General features: G+C 36.0%; 1 long non-coding RNA gene across 1 annotated transcript; it reads right to left on the reverse strand.

The window, feature by feature from the left end:
• Window positions 1-20,675: 20,675 nt before the first annotated feature.
• Window positions 20,676-21,553, reverse strand: LOC134199050 (uncharacterized). The gene is made up of 2 exons (XR_009973384.1): window positions 21,221-21,553; window positions 20,676-20,969 (listed from the first exon to the last, which is right to left on the reverse strand). It is a non-coding gene; the product is annotated as an uncharacterized LOC134199050 (long non-coding RNA).
• Window positions 21,554-23,950: the final 2,397 nt, after the last annotated feature.

Raw genomic sequence — 23,950 nt, forward strand, 5'->3', positions numbered from 1 at the left:
ATAGGTAGGTACTGACATTTTTTTACAAATAAATATGTGACCGACACTTGTTTGTAAACTTGCACGATAAAGAAAAACATAATGGAATGAAAGCAAACCCACATAATTTATTACTTGGAGTTTTATTATTGGTGGTATAATTTATTATTGACTGTGTTCTTAGCTTGTGCGGGTAGACACCACCATATAGAAGCGAAGCTCTAATTTGTTCCTTTTTATAATGTGGGCTAACTAATCGGAAGTCGTCGTGGCCTAAAGGATAAGACGTCCGGTGCAATCGTATCTAGCGATGCAACGGTTTTCGTGTAATAAAAATCAAACTCGCAAAGTTATAATTTGCGTAATTACTGGTGGTAGGACCTCTTGTGAGTCCACACGGGTAGGTACAACCACCCTGCCTATTTCTGCCGTGAAACAGTAATGCGTTTCGGTTTGAAGGGCGAGGCAGCCCTTCTAACTATACTGAGACTTTAGAACTTATATCTCAAGGTAGGTGGCGCATTTACGTTGTAGATGTCTATGGCCTCCTGTAACCCCTTAACACCAGGTGGGCTGTGAGCTCGCCCACCCATCTAAGCAACTAAAAACAATATTAAAAACTGTTAGGCTTAAAAATTTATCAATTTTAGAAGTTTTAGTTCATGTTCAAATGCTAAAGCCTCTTCCTAGACAGATTACAGACTAGAGTTGTTTCACAAGCACCCAAACTTTCTATGGTTTACGATAATCGAGATGTACAATGTTATTGCGCTCGCGGGCAAGGGGAAGGCGGGCAGAGGCCGGGGGGTGGGATCGTTCATTCGATTAAAGCCCGCTGTACACGGAAATTATCAAACGAAACGCACCGACAACTCAGCGAGCCGTGAGAGCCTCTACATTAATAGTTTTTGTTCCCCAACTCGCTCGTTTCGTCGCAGTAAGGTAAAAGTTTGGTCAAGTTTTTTCTTTGTGCGAGCTATTTGTTTTCAGACACCTCTCATTTCGAAACACTCTTTTGGCAAACTCGTATTCAATATTGAGCTCGTTTCATTTCCATAGTGTCTAACTGCTTTTGCCATTTCCCATGAATATTTGATGTGAAAATACCAAGTTCATACAATGTTAAGTCTAAGTAAATGTATAAGTAAGTGTGTGATAATTTATATATATATATATTTTTTATAGCTTAGATGGGTGAACGAGCTCACAGCCCACCTGGTGTTAAGTGGTTACTGGAGCCCATAGACATCTGCAACGTAAATGCGCCACCCATCTTGAGATATAAGTTCTAAGGTCTCAAGTATAGTTACAACGGCTGCCCCGCCCTTCAAACCGAAACGCATTACTGCTTCACAGCAGAAATAGGCAAGGTGGTGGTACCCACCCGCGCGGACTCACAAGAGGTCCTTCCACCAGTAATTCGTTTATTTTAGGTAACAGAAGCTGAAATGGAAATAAAATGCTTCCTACTTCAACGTACAATTACAGGTAGGGCGTATTTTAAGCCCACACGGGTAGTTACCATCATCCTACATGTTTGTGCCGCCAAGCAGAAATGCGCTATTTTGAAGGGTGAAACAGACTTCGACTCATACCATCATACTTAGTGGGTAAGAACGTTCACATTATAATGACTATAGCATTCCGTAAGCACTTAATACTAAGCTGGTCGTGAGCTTGTGCCACAAATACGATAAAAAAAGGCTCAATTGTAAAGCTATAATATACATGCATCAGGGGACGTCCATTAATTACGTGAGGCATTTTTGAGAATTTTTCGACCTCCTCTCCCCCCTTGGTGAGTTTTTGTAAGATTTTCCTCAACTTCATCCCCTCTCCCCTAATCTCACGCGAGATTCTTCAAAACAGCTGCAAACGGCTACAGCTACAGCTGACAATCAAGCATTACTTTGCTGCTCTGCGGGGTTCGGACGAATATAATAATCACTATTGTGTCAGATTTGGCCATATTTTATTCTAGAAATAAGTTTCCACGCAAATTTTACACTGTTTTGTGTTAGTAAAAAAATTACGTGATATTTGTTAAAAACTCCCTGTGACATTTGGAAAAATTTAGCTTGTTCCCTTCACCCCTTAAACACCGCACGTAATTAATGTACGGCCTCTTACTATTTATAGATTTAACGCGTTGGTATTTCATCAACTTGTGACCTAAAACTTATACCCACTAGTGTCATATGAGACCGTTGTTTCCACGCTTCTTATTGTAATACATTGAAGTATCAAAATGAACATTAAAAGAATTTGCAGTAGTATCATAGTTTATGATGATATTTACATTCAAATTCTCGTGCCACTTCAATGCCATTTCATCTAAGTATATAGAGTTACGTGCCCTTGCGTGTTTCTCACTGAACCTCTTAAATTACTGGAATTTTTGGAATGAAGTTCCTTATGGGACGATGCGGAGGGGTACCCTAACCGGGAAAAAACATCCGTAACGTAAGATTTTTATTAGTAATGCACACAGTGTACGACTTAACTTTCTTATAACATACAAAAAATAACATATTTTTACCCTAGGATTTCATCTCTAGCGTCTCATCCTTAGGACGTTAGGTAACGTTGCAATCGGTTTCTAGGTTTATTATTATTTTTTATATTCAGGGACGGATAACGTCTCCCGATTTTGCTTTTTAATTAAAAAAATGGGGAATGCCTTTAAAATAATTCGAAAAGTACGGCGCCTAATAGATAAGCTATAAAGCACACGGCCCACCTGGTGTTAAGTGGTTACAGGAGTCCATAGACATCAACGTAAATGTTGCCACCTACCTTGATAATATGAGTTCTAAGGTCTCAGTTTTTACCGTAGAACGGCTGCCCCACCCTTCAAACCGAAACGCATTACTGCTTCACGGCAGAAATAGTCAGGGTGGTGATACCTACGCGTGCGGACTCTCACGACGTTCTACGACCAGTAATTACGCAAATTATAATTTTGCGGATTTGATTTTACTCCACGATGCTGTATACCTTCATCGTCAGTCATGAACATTTTGTTAAGTATAATACGTATTTCATTATATACATATGTGTATAAAACAAAAGTAACAGTGTATATTACATTTAATGCCTTACAAAATAGTTTACTATCTTGAAGTAGAAGTCGCCGTGGCCTGCAAGATAAAGCGCCCGGTGCATTCATATGGAGCGATACGACTGTCCCGGTACTCAAATCAATTTTCGTACCAATTTTTCCGATGAAACATGTACTTAACGAATGCTCACGAACAAAGGTAAAATGTAACTGTTCGAATATTTCGATAAAAATTGAATTTTTAACCGCAATTCCACCCCGCAGGTAGATTTTGTTGCGTAAAAATCTTTCGCGCTACAATAGTCGGAACAAAAATATTCGCTTCATTTGAATATGTATGTTCCTATGTCAAACCCAAATTCAGTTTGTTTTCAATGTTTGTTCAGATTTTCCAATCGCACCTCGCGTTAATTTGTGTGTACAAATTTTACCACACCCGCAAACGATTCGATTAAAATTTAGTTCTCATTTCTAGCTGACCGGTGCTTTGAAATACAATGTAAAGTTAACGATCTCGCTTGATCACATATTTGTGCAAACTTCAACAGACTCATCTATCCCGCATTGATTCGTAAATTATCACAGCGTTTGTCACTTCATGTTTGCCGTCAATATTGTGAAAATATGATTGTCGCATAACAAACACGAGTAATTGTAACGTTGAAACTGAAACATCAATGTGCTTAATGAGTGTTGATTAGCATCGAGCATGTGCAAATTGTGTAGTTGTACACGTATGTGCTCTTACAGATGTGTACTGCGATTCTTTGTTTGTATCTCTACATTAGCAGATCAGCTCCGGCTCTAATACCTATATATTACGTCCTGAGAGGAAGGGTCAAAGTCTAAATTGTATTGTAATTCTGTCACATATCAAAGCGGCACCTGGAATTGCTTCACGGCAGAAACAGTACGAAAGTGGTAAACACCCAAAATGTCCCTTCGAAACAAGGTGACACTTTACAAAACTTGCGTACGGCCCGTCCTGACTTACTCGAGTGTAGTGTTCGCTCACGCAGCCCGCACACACATAGACACCCTCCAAACCCTACAATCTCGTTTTTGCAGGCTAGCCGTCGGAGTATGATGACCTGGGTCTTGAATCGATCCGGAACCACCTGAAATCAGCGTCAGAACGGTACTTTGATAAGGATATGCGTCATGATAATCGCGTTATCGTTGCCGCCGCTGACCACTCCGCGAATCCTGCTCATGCAGGAGCCAATCATCGTCAACGCCCTAGACACGTCCTTACGGATCCATCAAATCCAATAACTGTTACCGGAATGTTATCAGACTTCAGCTTTAACACCATGAGAAGGCTTAGGGACTAAGGACTAAAAGTTCGACGTGCAACTTAACACATGCCTCAGCCCGCTGGATTTCTTGCCGGATCTTCTCAGCCGGTTTCGATTCCGATCCGGTAGTAGATTCATTCGCGAAGCAGCTGCTCCTGAGTTGTTAGGTCTTCTTCGGAGGCGCTCGGGCAGCTAGTAGAACCCCCCCTCCTCCTGGCTGAGCCCTTGCTCGTCCAACTGTCCTGTTAAAACTGAAAAGGCATCCGGGCTACCCGTAATCCCTCAGACAAAGGTGCACATCCGTGTGTGCTTTGAATGTGCCATTTCCACTAGTTATTATTGATTGGTGATTGCAGTATAATCGTAGAGAGAATAATACTCAGAAAATGCTGCTACCCATTCTGCACTTAGTCACTGTTTAAGACATTCAACATACCGTAATAAAATATTCACACAATAATTCAATTATTTATTGAGTTTTTATAAATAAAATAGTATTGTATGTCAGATAGGTTATACCACTCCTATTAGACTTAAATCTACTCCTATTACGCTCGACTAAGCTGTATTGATCTTCTCGCTTCATTTCACTCTGCTTCTTATTGACGTCGAGGAGACTTGTGGACGTCACCAAGGTTTGAATGGTAATTACTTTTCGCAGATAACTTAATTAAACTCCAATACATGCGAAAGAAAAGTATTACAGTGAATAACCAAAGAAGCATGTAATTTTAAATTCAAAACGCGTTCATTTACACAGCAATCCGAAGATTAGTTTCAAAAAAATTAATTAATTGTTAAATATTTAGTGCAGATCAGCTATACATGTATAATCCAATTTTTTTTCATTTACTCAGTAACTGACAAATTGAAAGCACCAATCGGACTATCATTAGCAGGTATTTAGCCTTTCCCCGACTGCGGTTATCAGTCAATTTGCCGAGTGCATTTCCATCTGCGTCCACTCACCGATCCAAATATGCCCTATTAATTATTTATGAAATTAATTCCAATGGCAAAAACAAGTCCGATGTATCTGCGTTGAATCGCGTTCACATGCGTTCGTCTTTTATTCGATTATACTGGCAGACTGATTAGCGATAGTTTTGCAGCATTCTGAAATCGAATTTGATTCTAGGTTATATCGTCATTGCTTTTCGTGTACTAAGTTACTAGTTGTCGTGTGTAAAATGGCTAGTTTTACATACTAGCAACTTTGGAAACACATAGTAATCTGAATATTAATAGCACTCTAACAAGTCGCATTAACATGCTAATTTAATGCTGATCCATGCACCTTTAGCGTTTAATCTGCAATTTTATGGAAGTTTAATTATAACTTTGTCTATCTTTAAGTAAAATTTTCAATCTTCTATCACAACATCACTTACATGCGATCGTGACGATTCAGACGATACTCAACTAGAGTTGTTCTATAAAACCGCGATAAAACTCATATCCAAATAAAAATCCAGTTAGCACTTTCATATTCCATACGGCGTCATTAAATTTCCTTTACGTGGAATTGAAGTGTGTGACTGATTCAGGAAAGTTTAGAGCAGTAATATCCTCGCGAGTTCATCACATATGCACATTATGACATAACTAGACAGGTTTTATTGCTACAGAGACGGACGTGGCCAAGGATTGGGACGTCTGCAATATTATTATATGCCTAACCGAGTACTTTAATATCCACCTTTATGACACTCGTGTACTCGGTACTGGATGCTATTAATTTCGCGTCTTGTACGTGGAAATAAAAACTAATATGAAATGTCTACTAACATTTATACTTTTGTTAATTTCCTTTGGTGTACTTTATTTCGCTAGCATACATTATCTCGCTTAATTGAAAAAAAGAATGCTGCTTACATCTCCTTTACAAACGTACGTTATAAAATAACCGTCTTAATCAAGTTTGCATTTTAAGATTTGTATATTATTCAAACCTGCTTTACCCTGGAATTATTTTTAGAAGGTGTCGCCTTTTATTCAACCTTATGGGTGATCATTATGTTTCTGGTATTGTTAGGGCTGTTCTTAATAGTGTATATTAATTATATAGAACTTGTATAGACAATCAAGGTCAAGTCCTAATTATTATTAGTATTAGGGAGATTACCTCGAAGTTACCAGTAATGGGCCGTAAATACAATATCTTTTAAATATTAAAAATAAAATTTTTGTTTAAGCCAAGTGCACTCCATGACCGGGACGTTCGATTAAAAATTCGACACAATAAACGCTGTTGGTGAAACAAGAAATTAGCTGCCAATTGCATTCAACACACTATTATAAGTTATGCCATTGTTTTGCTGTTTTCAGTACCCGTGTGAAGTTGTTATACGGTGTTCGTAGCTCGTACCTGGCAATGCTACGTGGCCTTTATGGTACGTACATTGTTTTTGAAACGTTGAGATTAGGTATGTATGCGTTTTTTAACTTAATTTTAATAAATATAGTAAGTAAATTTATATAAGAACATTACATGAATACAAAAAGTTTTTTAGTTTTTTTATTGTGGGCAGTAGGCAGTAGGCCCTTGTAGGCAGACGAGCATACGGCCCACCTGATGATGAGTGGTTACCGTCGCCCCTGGACTTCAGCAATGCCAGGGGCAGAGCCAAGCCGCTGCCCGCCAGCTGCCTATCAGTTTGTCTCAACACTCAATTTTAAAATGCTTCGGTGAAATAATAAGCCTTTAATTTCCTAACTATTTAAGGTCGCATTCACATTACGATGTCTACGAACTCCGCCTCCAACTACTTAATACTAGATGAGTCGTGAAGCGTTTTACTTATCTACAAACGTTAAAAATATTCCTGGTCATGTTGTCGAATAGTTAATATACTAATTTGTTGGCTCAGATGTAAAACGAATGTTAAATAGCTCGAATGTAAAAGTTAAATCGTAGCCTGAAAACATGCTTCTAACGTTTAGCTCTACATTTGATTTAGAACTTTTCAAACAAACACTAACTTATTTCATAATTTAACTATGGCATAGTTACAAAAACTCCGTTTGTTACGGGATAAAACTTGAACAGATAAATAGAGCCAGAGATTGAATTCGCAGTTCATTGTCGCTTAAGTCACCGCTTTGTTTGGGTCTATTAAACGAAGCTGTGCGCCGAGGATCAGATTCTCAGCTAGTCATCCGAAGATTCTTTTCCGCTCGACATGTCAACGGCGATGCGATCAGCTTAAATACACTGATGACGTCACACTATTCTAAGACAACCGAGTTTCCAAGCTCTCTGAAGCATATTCTAATAATTTATAGCTATGCTGATACGCATTTTTTTAATAGAAAAAAAACTTTATGGTCATTTTAATTGTTTTATTCAAAACGCTTTCTAAAGTTTATGTAAGTTGTTCAATTGAATAATTCTTACATCAGTATTAAGTTAATACATATTAAATGTATGTAACAGAATACTATAATAATATCATAGGTTTACGATAAACATATATTATGATAATCACGTAGATAGAGCTCTGACAATGCTCATATCATTGCAAACAGATCACCTACGATCGGATGAGCCCTAGGTTTCTTTTTCTTTATAAGGTATCTGGTAGACCATTCAAACAAATTTAGAAGATCTATTGCTTTATAAAATTGAAAACTGTGTTTAAAAAACGTGTTCCATTTTTGAAACAGTCCAACAGCATCGACCTTCATCTATTGTTAAAGACTGGCGAGTTTCGCAAACATATTAGTATACGTGAGTAATTCCTGGTCAAACGGTCGCGGGGCCGTGCGTGATCGTACGGCCGTTGTCGGGATCTCCGACAGAACTGCGTTGCACTTACCGGTGGTAAACCATTTTGTATTTATTCACGGAGCGGCCTTTGTCAATAAATGAATGGAAACGGCAAATTATTTAGCACTTTGTAAAACTATGGATTTTAAATAGGTGAAACTTAGGAGATTTATTAAAAAATATCGCTGCCTACGATCGTGGGCTTATTAGTTCAAATTAATGAAACACATCAAAGTAGTATCCGTATTTAAAATACACAAACTTAACAAAATTAAAGTAAGCTTATCGTTACTTGACTGGGTTAGAAAAAATTTTGGATTTTCACTGTAAAGAAAAAAAAGTTCAATCTTATCATACATGTGCATAAAGATACAACACTAACTAGATTAAATAATAATTATAGATTAAATAATAATTATTTATAATATTTTATATTAGTAATACCAATTTTAGTCACAAAATTTTAGCCCGTTCTGACAGAAATTGATACGCTCAAATTACTAAGGTCGCTAGAAATGATGCCCATTCGTGCCATTATAAAGTGAAGTGCTTGGATAACATATGTTAAAATATCTAACTTTTTGTTTTTTGTTTTTATTGCTTAGATGAGTGGACGAGCTCACAGCCCACCTGGTGTTAAGTGGTTACTGGAGCCCATAGACATCTACAACGTAAATGCGCCACCCACCTTGAGATATAAGTTCTAAGGTCTCAATTATAGTTACAACGGCTGCCCCACCCTTCAAACCGAAACGCATTACTGCTTCACGGCAGAAATAGGCAGGGTGGTGGTACCTACCCGTGCGGACTCACAAGAGGGCCTACCACCAGTACTTTTACACATATTATCTGTATCTGTAGTTACAATATCTGGGTTCGTCTAAGAACTTTTGTAAAACTCATAAAATATGTTCTTTTATAATATGTATTCGAAACACCTAATACTTTTGTAAGTAGAATTGATTAACACGAGAATAAAGTGTAAATGTGTTTTAAACATATTTTCGATTCGTGAAAAGGCATATTGTGTGAAAAAATATTATGCTCATTATAACGCAAGCAGTCATTGACATAATAAAGTTGTGAATTATTTAAAAGAGCCAATTTTACGAATACTAAATAGTGCGAATATTAGTAGATTACAATAAATAATTCACTTTGGACATTAAGAAAGCAATAGAAACAAGTAGCAAGTAATATGTATGAATCTCCGTAACTGCAACCAACATAAAAATGCACGTGTTTACGGATCCCACAGGCCAATATCCAACAGACTGATTGCTTCTTTACTGTTACACGATAAAAATTTTATTAGATGCTCATAAAATGTACTCGGACGAATCGCGAGTCCCGGTAGCCAATATATTTCAAACTAGCCTGTAACTAACCTTTATAAAACTTGAGTCTTCAAATTAAAATTATTGTCCAGTACTGACATATTCGCTTGAAGGTTGTATCTGTCAATTTAAATACAAATTTAAGCGATTCTATTGTTTCCTTTCATTTATGCTAGTGCGTTATGTTCGAAATTATAAAATCCATGCAAAAAATCCGCGTGGCTGGTTGCCCAAACCGACGAACTGTTCAAATCGTTTAGTAAACACCGAATAGGTGGTGTACAAGAGAGGTACATCGATTTTAATCGAATGGAAACGGAACAAAGTGAAAATGTACACCTCAATTATTCCAACAGTCGCTTGTGGACAAATAACCATACGCAGACGTGACTACTGCCAAATGTATACACACGATCCTCTGTTACTCGGTTCTGCTACAACATATATTTTATTATGTAAAATGAGATTTTTTGGAATTTCATTCTCTCATTTTAAATTTGCATTTCAATGTACTGTTTATGACAGTCTGTGTTTGTAATTAAAACGAAGTCATCAACGAGATCCTTTTTGTCGTTAGATCTCATTATTTTAAATATACTTAGTCTGGCCATAAATACTGTTACAAAGAAAAACAAAAAAAATATATATGGCAAATAATATTTATTACTTTTACAGTGTGTTAGTCTAATACATAAATATAAAACAATTTAAAGTATAAAAAGCTTATACGAAGTGGTCTCCATTGGCTGCAATACAGTCCTTTAAACGTTGAGGCCAGTTATCAATAGAAGCACGCACTCTTTCCATGGGAAAATTTTTCACTGCCAATCGTACGGATTGTTTTAGGGACTCCAAACTATCATGGCGTTTAGAGCAAGCCGTACTCTCTAAAACTGATCATAATCCAGCGGATTAAAATCGGGACTAGACGACGGCCAGTCTTCAGCTCTGATGAAGTCCGAAACGTTCGTTTCCAACCAAGACTGCGTAGACCGAGCTTTATGACCTGGTGCCGAGTCTTGCTGGAAGGACCATTCTTGATTATTGAACATGGTGTTGTTAAGGGGCTTCACTACCTTCTACTCAAGAATGGAATCTTGATACACTTGTGCCGATGTTTTGATACCTTTTTCACAAAAGTATGGCTCAGTCACTCCTTCATAGCGAATACCCCACCAAACCATCACTGAAGTCGGATAGTGCCCACGTTGCGCTCTGTCGACTAATTGGGAAGCTTCCTTATAGCTTTGAGCATAGATACGGTCATTTTGTTTTTTAAAATGTTGCTCAACTGTAAAAGTTTTCACATCCATAAAAAAAAAAAAATCTATGACCTGCCTTTGCGTACCGCTTCAGTAGTTGTTTCGATTTTACCTCCCTATTCTCCTTTATATTATCAGTTAAGAAATGACCAGTACGTCTCTTATCGTATGGAGAGTTTTAAAAATTGCATTTGCCTACTTTGTGTAATGCAATCACAGCGATCCGGTTCTCTTTATCAACTCACTCCATTTTAATATCGCAAAAAATTGTACAATGTATTGGCGCCAAAATGAGAAAACTCAATGAGCAATCATATAAAAATGACAGATTCGAAATTCAAATTATTTTGTTTATTTTTAATTGTAACAGTATGTATGGCCAGACTAAGTATTTATTGACGTTATCCATATAATCATAAGAGCTTGGTAGGTTTAAGAAAACTTCTCCAGAAAACCGTAATATCGACTTTTATATAAATATAAATTGTTTATTTTTGATTTCTCTAATAATTTAACTTGATTTTATTAGCTTCTTTTTTTCCTACCTATGCTGATAGCCTTGAGAGGCTATTTCAGCTTCACCCTAACGTGTAGGTGAACTCACGGGGCTCAAACCGGAGTGTTGCTATCACTAGCCCCAGCAAGAGTAGTGCTTCGCAGAATCTACCACCGGTCGGAAACGCGACCCACTGAGAAGATTCAACGAGAACGGTGACCGAGAGCTCCCCTTAGGACAAAGACATAGAATTAGGACCTTTAGTTAGCTTTCTGTTTCCTATTTGTTATGATATAATGTTAATCGAAGATTGTTGGTCTTCCTTGTAATAACAAGATATTTAAATGAAATTTCTCTTTACCCTGTCTGTCTGCCAGTAGCCTCGAGGGGCTATTCTGGCTACGGCATGGTTAGTGGCTGTGCTCACGGAGCCCAGCCTGAAAGAACTTGCTAAGATCTCAAACTACCACCGGATCGAAAACGCGACCCACTGAGAAATTCGGCGAGAAACTCAATGGTTTGTGTGTATAGGTTGGCTCACCGGCATTCAATGAGGGTAGGACTTATTGCAAGTCCGCACCACCAGTATAACTAAAATGTCATAAAGATCGTTAATTACAATTTTCATAAAAATCTTACCTGAATATCTTTTAGCATGTTGAAACTATTTATAGAAATATGGTACCCTGTGATAAATTTCTGTTAAAATGTTGAGATAAGAAGAAAAGGGAATAGGAGTCAGGAACCGGCTGAGAGCTTTTGTAACTTACAGCAGAGAATCGCCTGCAATTAAATTAGACCGGTGTAGTAAATTAAAAAGTTAATGGATTCCTAATAGACTTTTTTGTACTCCGTCATTCCAGCCGGACCGAGCAATACGCTTTTCTTATAATTCAATTTTTTCATTTTAATATTAAAATTAAACAGCTTTTACCATAAGTAATTTAAAATTAGATAATTTTATATGAAAATAATCTTTAGTGTAATAATTAGAAGATATGGAAAGTGATCCCGCCTCTTTCTTGCGTTTTTTATTTTTTATTGCTCAGGTGGGTGGACGAGCTCACGGCCCACCTGGTGTTAAGTGGTCACCGGAGTCCATAGACATCTACAACGTAAATGCCACCACCTTGAGACATGAGTTCTAAGGTCTCAGTTTTTACTGAACAACGGCTGCTCCAGCCTTCAAACCGAAACGCATTAATGCTTAACGGTAGAAATAGGTAGGGTAGTGGTACCCACCCGTGCGGACTCACAAGACATCCTACCACTAGTAATTACGCAAATTATAATTTTGCTGGTTTGATTTTTATGACACGATGTAATTCCTTCACCGTAGAAGTCAATCGTGAACATTTGATAAGTACGTATTTCATAAGAAAAATTGGTACTTGCATCGCAAGATTCTTTAGGCCAGGACGACTTTTCGAGCTAATAATACTTCCACTTCATCTACTGTCATTAATTACGTTCGTACTCACGATACGTCGTTATTTTGTACTAATCTAACTTTAAGCATTTACAGAATATTATATTAGATTACTCGAATAAAAAAGACATAAATTAACACACTGGAACTATAAATCCTTGAAAATTTAACACATTTTATATTCATAAATAATATTATATTTATAAAAAATAAGCATATGACTTTACAAGCGTACGTAATTTATTGTATAGCTAATTAAACGACTTTCTGAACGTTAATATCAAAGTCTATCAGTGGGCGAATCTCATAAAAGAACTCAATAAAACATAAAGCTTTGGTCCGTGGCGTTCGGCCGGTGTTGGAGTCTCGTCCAATAAAATACAAATAGACTCGATTGAAATGCAGGACGAAGCCGGTTGTTTACTTGATGCTACTGCCCGTCCGATGTCGTACAACGCAACGATAACTAAGATTGCTTTTTTCAGTTTTCAATCACTTGTAAACCTTATCGACTGTATTTTCTGTAATATCGTTTATTTAAAAGTAAAAAATTTAAAACCATTTGCAAAGAAAATATTCGTCATCAAGTCCATTAATCAATTTATGAATTAAATTTGTTTGATTCACCCAACCAAGAAATTGTAATACTGGTAAAACTAGTATGTTTTGTTTAAAAATTTAGTTTTAAGTCTATTTATTTGATTTCTAAACCGAACAGATATCATGACCGTTCTAGCTATATCGATTATAACATTTAGTGGGATTGGGATTGAATGGTTGGGTAGCCATTTTTCCACTATCAATGTGGGAAAAAAGGAATTCATTGGTTGTCATGACAACTTTAAGTTAAAATTCGGATAAAATAAAATCTCTTTACAGCTCAACTATACATAGCGTATAACCGAAAATATTTCGCATTTCAAAACTACTGAAATATTTTTTTCATTGAAAGTTTTTTTCAGTTCTGATATCTAATTGAAAAAGTTTGGAGGAACGGATAGTTAAAAAGATAAAGAACGGGACAATTTTATGGTTTAAAAAGGCAATTCTCATCCAGTGTCGACTTAAATAATATACGTATGTATTTTAGCAATACTAAAAAATCCAGTCCTATTTATTAACTCTGTGATAAATCTTTTAACGAATTTTCCATAAACATTAATTAAAATCAATCAATGGCAATAATCTTAATTAAGTTTATGAGGGGAATTAACACGATAACAGTTAATTAACAACCTATCAAGTAAATTCGCCGCAAACCAACCAGTATTAAACTTACATTTCATTTAGTAAATCTGATGGAATCATGCTTGTTGTGGAGTTCACTTTACGTAAGCATTCAAATAATAATTCTCATTATCATCTGTAGGCGAACTCTGTTTATTATTGTCGTTTTTAATATTTTATGTAGTGAATTACTAGAATTTATTTAAAATTTATCTATTTTACTATGTATGTAATGTGTGTGTTACGGCTTACTGGGTTTTAGTAGCTATTAGAGCATTATAACATAATTTCGAGAAATATTAGGTCGACAGTTCAATCGCATTAGATTCGTAGTATGACTAACATTATAAACGTCCAAGTTAGTTTGTCCGTTACGCTTAAAATTTCAACCGATAGTCATGAAATGTAGGATGTAGTAGACGTTGTCACAGGTACATATAAGGACATTTGGTACCGGACAGAAAAAAGTATTATGGTACTCCCGAGGGATAGTTTATTTGTCTACATTGATGCGAGTGAAGACACGTGCAAAAACTAGTTTGTAATAAATATACATACATACATACAATTGTGACATCGAGATTGTCCTATAGAAAATAGCGGTATCCGCATCAGATCGCACTTCATCTGCGCATCTAGACCGAAATATAATAATAGCAATAGTCTAATCAAATATAATTTAATTTTAGAATTGCTGGGTGTTGGATTCATACTTACACAAAATTCACGATTTATTAGAGGTGTAACACAATATGAGCTAATTGAAACAGAAAAAGCTTTGGGTAATGTCTACAATATCGAAAGTGACAGTGAAAATCGTATTAAAAAGACGAAGGTTAAAAATAACTCTAAAATATATTATATACAAACAATCAATAATTTGATTAGTCCACCAGGAATCAACAAAACCAACGACAACTATAAAATGAATACAATAAATTCAGTCGCAAAAAGAAACGATATAAAAATAAAAAAAATGGAAAATGAATTGAACCCAAAGAACGATTCCATAATAATGCAAGAAAATAATGATAATTCAATTATGTTACTAGACAATTTTTATGGAAATCAAACAAATGAAACTGAATCAGTAAGTCTCTCTGAAAATGGAACTGTATTCGATGAAGGATTGACAAACTTAAATATTTCTGATTTAAATGAAAACTTACAGGTCGCACCTATAACAATGACCATTGAAAACGATTTGCTACAATTTCGTCATCCAGTTTCCGACGAAATAGCTTTCAGAAGTAATAGTAAGTTGATAGAAAAGAAAATTAAAAATCCTTTCAAACAATTAACATCCAAAAACACACAAGGCACCACACAGTTCCCAAATTTATATTTCATCCAAAATGGTACTTGTGAATCTTCAACAATAAAAAAGAATCTAAATAATAAAAATATTTCCAAAGTTCAACCAAATTTGGTAATCCAGATCAAAGAAAAGATACTTCCAGCCTTACAAGAAAATCCTAGGATATTTAAACATCAAATCATGCTGAAAACATGTAAAGGAAATCCTGTAATAAATCCTGATTGTCGAAGTATTTCCGGTCAAAAATTATGGTCACAAAATGTTTTGACCACGATGTTCCATCCACGATATCGCAGTAATACATCGCCAAAGAATCAATTCATATTGAGGAGAACAAAAAACGTGGGACACACAATTACAAATAACCCGATAGGAATTTTAATAGCGACCGCAGTACAAGTGTAAAAATAATTTTGCGCTGCTTTTTTACAATAAATAACATTTCAGTAATTGAAAACATTTGTACAGTATGTGCAACGATATAATTATTTTCTATTATGAAACTAGTAAGCAGTTTTTTAAAAGTGGATAATGGATTTGAAATACAAGTTTTAAAAACTATTAAAATTATTTTGGTTTATACAGATAAAGTTGGATTTAAATAAACTAACAAATCAAGTTTGATACTGCACCTAATTCACTGAAAGATCAGGTTACCCTCTATGGAGAGTCAAAAAATCATTAATAAATAGACTTTCAAGCACTAATGTACGGAATGCCAACTATATAGTTGGTATAGCTCATAACTAGTTATGAGAGTGTTCTTTTTTTTTCAAAGTTTTTTGGGTCATTCTATTATAATATATGTATTTCAAATCATAATTTGTTTAATTTAAGCTTTCTAGCGTGTACTCAAAATAATATATTATTACATTTCAATAAACATGTATGTATCACATCTGTTTGATATATAAATCGCAATAATAGTGTAAGCCGTGTAGATTAGTGAATTTTTCCAGAAAACAAATACATTTTTTCAACAACGCTAAAACAATATAGAACGAATTAATTAAATTTTACAAAAGGCAGTGGACGGTATAAAATGTTACAAAATAAAATTAAAACTGTTACATTGTACAAAGCTGAGTCTATTCTAAATGATGAATAACAAAGACAACAAGAGGTTATACAGGTAAATGAATAGATAATCGGATATAATTCTGTTATTGAAAAGAAACACACATTTTTAACATTAATATTAATGTACTTTTTATGAATTCATTTGACAGGATATTATATAAAATTGGAACAACTATATTTCTGTTTGCTAATTGATTACACTTCATTTAATAATAAAAACTTTAAATTATTACCGCTTTAGGAACTATACCAAATATGGCAATATCAACTTTATGCTAAAGCCGTGGAGCTGATTCTAAACTCAATCCAAAAACGGATTTAGACAAAGCCTTAGGGCTATGAATTTTAATCTTGATTACCTTTATTTTATTACATATTTCAATGGTTGACCCGAGCTCACATCCTGAAGGTAAAAAATTACCGGATGCTATAGACATATAACAACATGAAAACCGCCATCCACCTCAAAATATGATGTCGAAGTCTCCATTGCATTTTATAATGTCCGGCCACTCTTAAAATCAGCACGTATAACGGTTTCACCGGAAAAACAGTTAAGATAGTGGTATCTATCGGTGCGCACTTACAATATAACCGCCCACCATTACGCAGTTTTATATATATATTTGGCAGGTTTGATTTTTATGAAACCAATAGTAATAGGGGTTAAAGTATGAAATTGCCGTTTTATTGTAATAGGTAGATACTTCGAATTGACATAGAACCCTCATGTTTTGAAACTTTTAAGTGAAACTTTTTTCAAGTGGGACCTATGAAATTCTTCTTTTTAAAAAATGTGCAACGTTCAATTATCGACTTTCAGTTGTTTTTTTTATCGAGTTAAGACAAGAAAGATGGATACTTCGAAAATTCGAGTAATTTTTGAATACGAATTCCGACGCGGTACTAACGCTGCAAAAACAGCTCGCAATATCAATGTTGCGTTTGGAGAGGGGACTGCTTATGAACGCACCGTGCGATTTTGGTTTAAACACTTCCGTGATGGAAATTTTGATTTAAAGAACGAACCACGTTGAAGGCCGCCCACACAGGTGAATAACAATGAATTGAAAGAAATGGTGGTAGCCGATCCGAGCCAAACTACACAGGATTTAGCGGCATAGTTTAACGTTACCTTACCAACAATATTGACTCATTTGCGTCAAATCAATAAAATAAAACAAAATATGAAAAATGGGTGCCATATGATTTGATTGATCTGCAGAAAGAAACGCGTGTTGAAACTTGTGTTGCCTTATTGAATCGATACAGAAATAAAGAAATATTGGATCGAATTGTGACATATGATAAAAACTGGATTCTTTATGATAACCGTAAGCGAAAAATGCAATGGCTGACCCCACTTCAAATGCCGCAACGGTGTCCTAAAACAAGCTTACCAACAAAAAGGTAATGGTAACTGTTTGGTGGTCTCAGCATGGTGTTATTCACTGCAGGATGGGAAGCGAAAGCATGGCGGACAGCTCCTGCGGTACAAGGATGTCGTCAAAAGACACATGAAGAAATGTGATATAGAGCCCTCTCAATGGGAGGGCTTGGCAGCACAGCGGCCAAAATGGCGCAGGATGGTGAACAGTAAACTACGCGAGTTCGAGGATCAGCTTAAAGCTGACCTTGATTACAAACGCGACCAGTTGAAGGCCCGCCCTCCTGCTGCCATAACCTATAGTTATAAGAACGGCGTGCTTACGTGCCCTCAATGCGCAAGGAGTTTTGCCGCGAGCATCTTCGAGCGCACGAGCGCCAAATCAACGGATAGAAGTCAAAGTGGTCGCCATGGCCGAAATCGGTCGGATGAATCATCATCATCATTCACTATAGCTTTCTCCGATCTGGTCAAGCAATAACGGCAGATGTGTACTGTGCCAAACACCGAACAATGATAGCAAAACTAGCAGTGAAACAGCCCCGACTCATGAATCGACTTTCACCATTATTGTTCCACGATAACGCGAACCTTCATACAGCACGAGAAACTGTTTTAGCTATGAAGGAACTGCAATTAGAAACCATTCGTCACCCTTCGTATTCGCCAGACCTTGCTCCAAAGGACTACTATTTTTTTAGTGATTTTGACAATATTCTACGTGATACAGTTTTCTTACCAGGAGGCAGTACAAAATGCTTTCACACGGTTTGTAGAATCTAGATTACCTGAGTTCTATCGCAAAGCCATAAATGACCTTCTTATTGGATGGCAGCAATGTATAGATAATAAAGGTAGATATTTTGATTAAATAAATATGTTAAATGAAAAAAAAAAAACAATTTCCATTTTGCAGTACAAATCGGCAATTTCATACTTTAACCCCTAATATAAAGACGAAAGTGACACCGTCTGTCCGTTACGTTTCGATGGCCAAACCACTAAATCGATATTAATGAAATCCAGTATAGAAATAGTTTGAGCCCTTTCATACATTTCATCCCAGTGGTAAGCACAGGTGCTCGCACACGCGATCTAAAGTGTGGTTGGTCCACGCAGGTCAAACTCCAGGTGAAAAGATAATACTGCATAGATTGGTAAAATATCTTATAGTTTTACCTTTTATTAAGTCTTCAGAAACGTACACATTTATTATTCATAAAGTTATCCTCAATAACAAACAATACTAGTGACATTTTAAATTAAAACCCGTTTCTTACACAACAGCATAATTTTCAGTTGTTCATAATCAGTCACCGGCAGCTAGTTAGTGGAGTTGCGACTAGGAAACACAAAGAAGCTATCCGCAATTCGCAGTCTAACTAGCGAGTAGCGAGCAAACACGATCAAACCGAAGTCCAAACTGCGCTCAAAGATCTAGTTAGCTGCGGGGATGACTCCACTGCTCATTGCCATGTTTGCTGTTTACCGACGTGGTTAAGACCGGCAGTGCGCTGTCAATGAGTTTCTAACAATCGCGCGCGAGATGTAAGTAATTTTATGAAATTACGGTGATTATAATAAAACTAAATTCCTTGACTTCTGAATACTACATAGCAGAAAAAATTTGTAGCTGTCTGACTACTGAAACTGAAATTTTATTTGATGGAACTTTCGAGACGGAGATAATTTCATTTTAATAAATTTATGAAATAATCTGAATAATAATATAATAATAAAAAAAATAATCGTAAATCAAGATTTGTATAAATGGCATTTATTGAAACAATATTTTATAAAATGTATAGAGCATTGTTCACATAAGTACCTAGATTATTAAATTGGATGATGATGATAAATGTCCTTTCATAAATCGATTATGTGTATTTTATATAGATTATACACTAAGCAACATTATAAACTTAACAAATGCATACATTAATATACTAAAACAAAACATCAGTATGAATATAAGAAAAAATCCGGATTGTGTACAAATAGATTTTTATTTGATTTGAGCTTATCAATTAGTCAACTTCGGTCGGGCTGTTTGTTGCTCACACGTGTTGGATTCCCGCCACCCCTAGGGGGACAACACATTAATTTTTCAATGTAGGCTGTTAGCGGGCCGCATTATAGCAAGACAACTTCATACCAGGTGGGGGTAATCCTTGAACGCGTATTTTCACGGTACGTGTTAATCTCTCTGAGTATGAGAAGCTTTCAATAGCGTTTCGTATATAGAAAAGTTTTGTTGAAAATGTTTGAAACTTCTCACAGGCAACGTGTTGGGTGAAGTTGCTATGTTAATGTATTTTCTCTTTGTATCAGAACTGTCTGCTTGTTAAATACGTACGCAAAGCAGTAAAGTGCTTCCAGGTAAAAGTTTTATCTTTTGAAGCTGCTAAGAAGTGTTACTGCTTGTTTATCATTTAAAGGAAATTCATTAAATTTATTTCTCAGCTTCGAAATAGCCAATTGTGTTCAAAACTCTGCTTGCAATCTGATTATAGTTTTAGTGTTTTGTCATTAGAAAATACGAATATCATCAATACGAAAGTGAGCTTATTAATTTGTTACGCTCTCACATATTTACTAACCAACTGATACTGATTGATATTTATGTACAAATTGTCAGAAGTACAGAAAAGAACCCAGGGTACTTTTTATTCCGAATATACTATTCCCCGCGAATTATATAGTTTTTCCATATTACTAGCTTAATAACATTGAAAATTTTATAGTCTTAATATATATATACCTAGTCAGGTCATAAGTATTGTCACACAGTAAAAACTTTTCTTTTAGAATGCTGGCCACAAAAAAGTTTATTGAATTCGAATCTCGAATTGTTCATGAAAATAAAAATGTATACTTTTAGAATTTTACTCATTTTTAAATATGGAGTGGACGCTTAAAGAAGACCGTGTTGCAGTTATTGCGTTGCATCGTTGCAGTTACGCGCCAATTCAAATTTTTAACATTGCGACAACTGCTTAGTCTTTCCTTTAAAAAAAAGAAAAAAACTAGTGTCTCAGTTAAAAAAATATATATTACAAAAAAAAAACGGCAGTTAAGCACACAAATTTGTAGGGTGTGGTTGTACGGCCGATCTGACTCTCCCTCTGTAGGTTACCCTCCTGAATTCCGGCAGCCAACGGACGTGGGTTGACCCGCTGAAGCACCACGTCTGGACTCCTGGAGGTTTCCTGGGCTGGCTAGATCACCAGGGTACGGGTTACTGGGCGGAGATTACCTTTTCAGCACACGCAGTTATCGGGTGAAGCAATAAGCAAGAAGCGTGAAAAAACAGCTAGGCATGAACCCTGGAAGCGATAAGACCAATTTCACGAACTGGTTTATCTACCTTCCGATCTGGTTGACCAACGAGAACTCGAGCAAGGTACCCACATCTTGTGGCGAGATTATCGTGGTAGTGGACAACCAGAACGGAGTAAATTCACAATAAAAAATGAAAGCAAAAAAAAACAAGTGAAATATACCTGTGCATCATTAGCAAAAAAAATAAAAAAGAAGTAATGCGTTAAAAAAAAATAATATGCCATTTCCAACTCACCCTAAAAGCGGGGTCGAATCCGTTTATTTTAATCGTGTTAATATTAAACAGCACACGATATTGCTGTACTAAATATATTTTTTAAATAAATTATTTGTAGGTAAGTCGTCTAGGTTTGAAAACGAACTTTAACTGAACTCGAATACAAACGTAAGACTAATAAGGAAGTCTAGTGACGACTGCCGGCGGCTGCGCAGTGTCTGCGCCAGCTGAACCTACGTCTCGGGGGGAGGTGGGAACTATTGTTCTCACCTCAGCGGTACAGTCGATAAAATAACTGCTTTGAACATAAATACTTTTGTTTTAAGGTTTTTTTTTTATCTTTTTATTTTTCAGACGATTTCAGTTGTAACATTACGTTACAACATACTGAAAAATTTGAATATAACCAAAAGATTCGTTTATCGTACCATCAAACGATATAATGAAGACTCTAGTGTAGATGACAGGTCAAGAAGTGGTCGTCCTCGGTCTGTTAGGACTCCAGCAGTGATAAAAGCTGTGAAGGCGCGAATTCAAAGAAATCCCAAACGTAAGCAGAAACTGTTGGCCCTTCAGATAGGTTTAAGCAGAACCACGGTGAAAAGGGTGTTAAATGAAGACTTAGGGCTTCGGGCATATCGAAGAAAAACAGGACATCGTTTGAATGCTCGTCTAATGGACCTGAGACTGAAGAGATGCCGCGCTTTGTTGAAGCGGTACGCGAGAAAAAAATATCGGGAAATTCTTTTTTCGGATGAAAAAATTTTTAGCGTAGAAGAGAGCTACAACAAACAAAATGATAAGGTGTACGCACACAGTAGTGAAGAAGCGAGCAACCGTATTCCGCGTGTCCAACGAGGTCATTTTCCATCCTCGCTCATGGTATGGTTGGGAGTTTCTTATTGGGGCTTAACAGAGGTACATTTTTGTGAGAAAGGTGTAAAAACGAATGCAGTTGTGTATCAAAATACAGTCCTGACAAACCTTGTGGAACCTGTTTCTCATACCATGTTCAATAACAGGCACTGGGTATTCCAACAAGATTCGGCGCCAGCTCATAGAGCGAAGAGCACACAAGACTGGCTGGCGGCGCGTGAAATCGACTTCATCCGGCACGAAGACTGGCCCTCCTCCAGTCCAGATTTGAATCCGTTAGATTACAAGATATGGCAACACTTGGAGGAAAAGGCGTGCTCAACGCCTCATCCCAATTTGGAGTCACTCAAGACATCCTTGATTAAGGCAGCCGCCGATATTGACATGGACCTCGTTCGTGCTGCGATAGACGACTGGCCGCGCAGATTGAAGGCCTGTATTCAAAATCACGGAGGTCATTTTGAATAAACTTTAGTGTCATAAGAATCTATGTTTTATTAAGTTCATTTTGGTATATGAATGTTACATAATGAATAAACTTGTTTCAATTATTTTACATTAAACATGTGACAGAATTTATGACCTGACTAGTTATATAATGTAATGAATGAAATGATCTACACAAATTTAATCATTGCAGTAAAATAACAAGAATTATGGTGCACTAATAAAAAAAAAATATAGCCTCCTCAATTTCAATGAATTTACTGCTAGACCACGAAGTTAGAATAATAACGAAGTGCAATAATCCTGGTGCGGAACAAAGTAAACATTTTCCCGGTTATAATATGTAGTTTTAAGAACTCATACAAATCCAATTTATTTTCCATTTCCTCACTTCGTGAAAACTTAAATATGTTCGCAAGGTAAACCACTTTGAAAGCAATCCTTTGATCGTGTTTACCTCTTTATGCAAAAGTGTATCAAATTTTGATGCAACGAACAGATAAGCTACAAAAATGCTGTTTAAGAGAAGAGCTCTATTCTATTTTAAAACAAAACCTTATTTAATAAACATAAATAGTAAATGCTTATCGTATCCATAAGGAATTCTAAAATAGGATGGCTTCAAGTCGAGTTTAATAACAATTGAAAGAGCGGAACAGGTTACAAGAACTCTCAAGCTAATCCGGATAAGCGGACCGAATCGAAAAGGCATCATTTCATTACCCACTATCCAGTTTGCTTAAACAAAAACCGTATTATCAATTTCACTACATTATATAGGTAGATAATACTGCATAATGTTCACTGCTTTCTTTCTTCAACGAAAGTTGTATTTGTATCTGAATTTAGGACAGCAAAACACAGACTTATGGTTACAGAAAGCGTTAAGATTTTTTAAATCAAATAACAGTGAGATATAAATGAATGATAACTTTACGTAATATTTTTTTTATTCAAATTTTTTAATCTCAATATTAAAATATATATTATCCGTTTCCATAGATTACACTTACAAAAAGGTAAATTTACTAAATAAAATCATGTGCCTGCTGCAATTTCATAGACAAGAAGTACAAATCTGATTTCCAACCATAAAGATAGAAATTAGGATGATAATTAAATAGGAATTTATGGTGGGGATAATACAATTTGGTAAACAAGATGATAAGATATGAGACAAAAAAAATATTTTTGCAAGCGGATAACGGGGAAGAAGGAGCAGGTGGCCGAATCACATGGGAAGTTTTAGATTTTTGTCCATCTGAGTATTTCTGGCTTAATTCTAAACTATAGTAGTATTCAAAAACTTGCCTTACTTTTACACGTAGAACTTCATTCACTTCAATCTTAATTTTTCACATTTGGTTGGAAATCAAAGTTCATAAACGAAACACAGACCTGTGACTTACCTAACAATTTGACTTT

Source organism: Bombyx mori, chromosome 6 (genome assembly GCF_030269925.1).
Source record: "Bombyx mori chromosome 6, ASM3026992v2".
Lineage (NCBI taxonomy): Eukaryota > Metazoa > Arthropoda > Insecta > Lepidoptera > Bombycidae > Bombyx > Bombyx mori.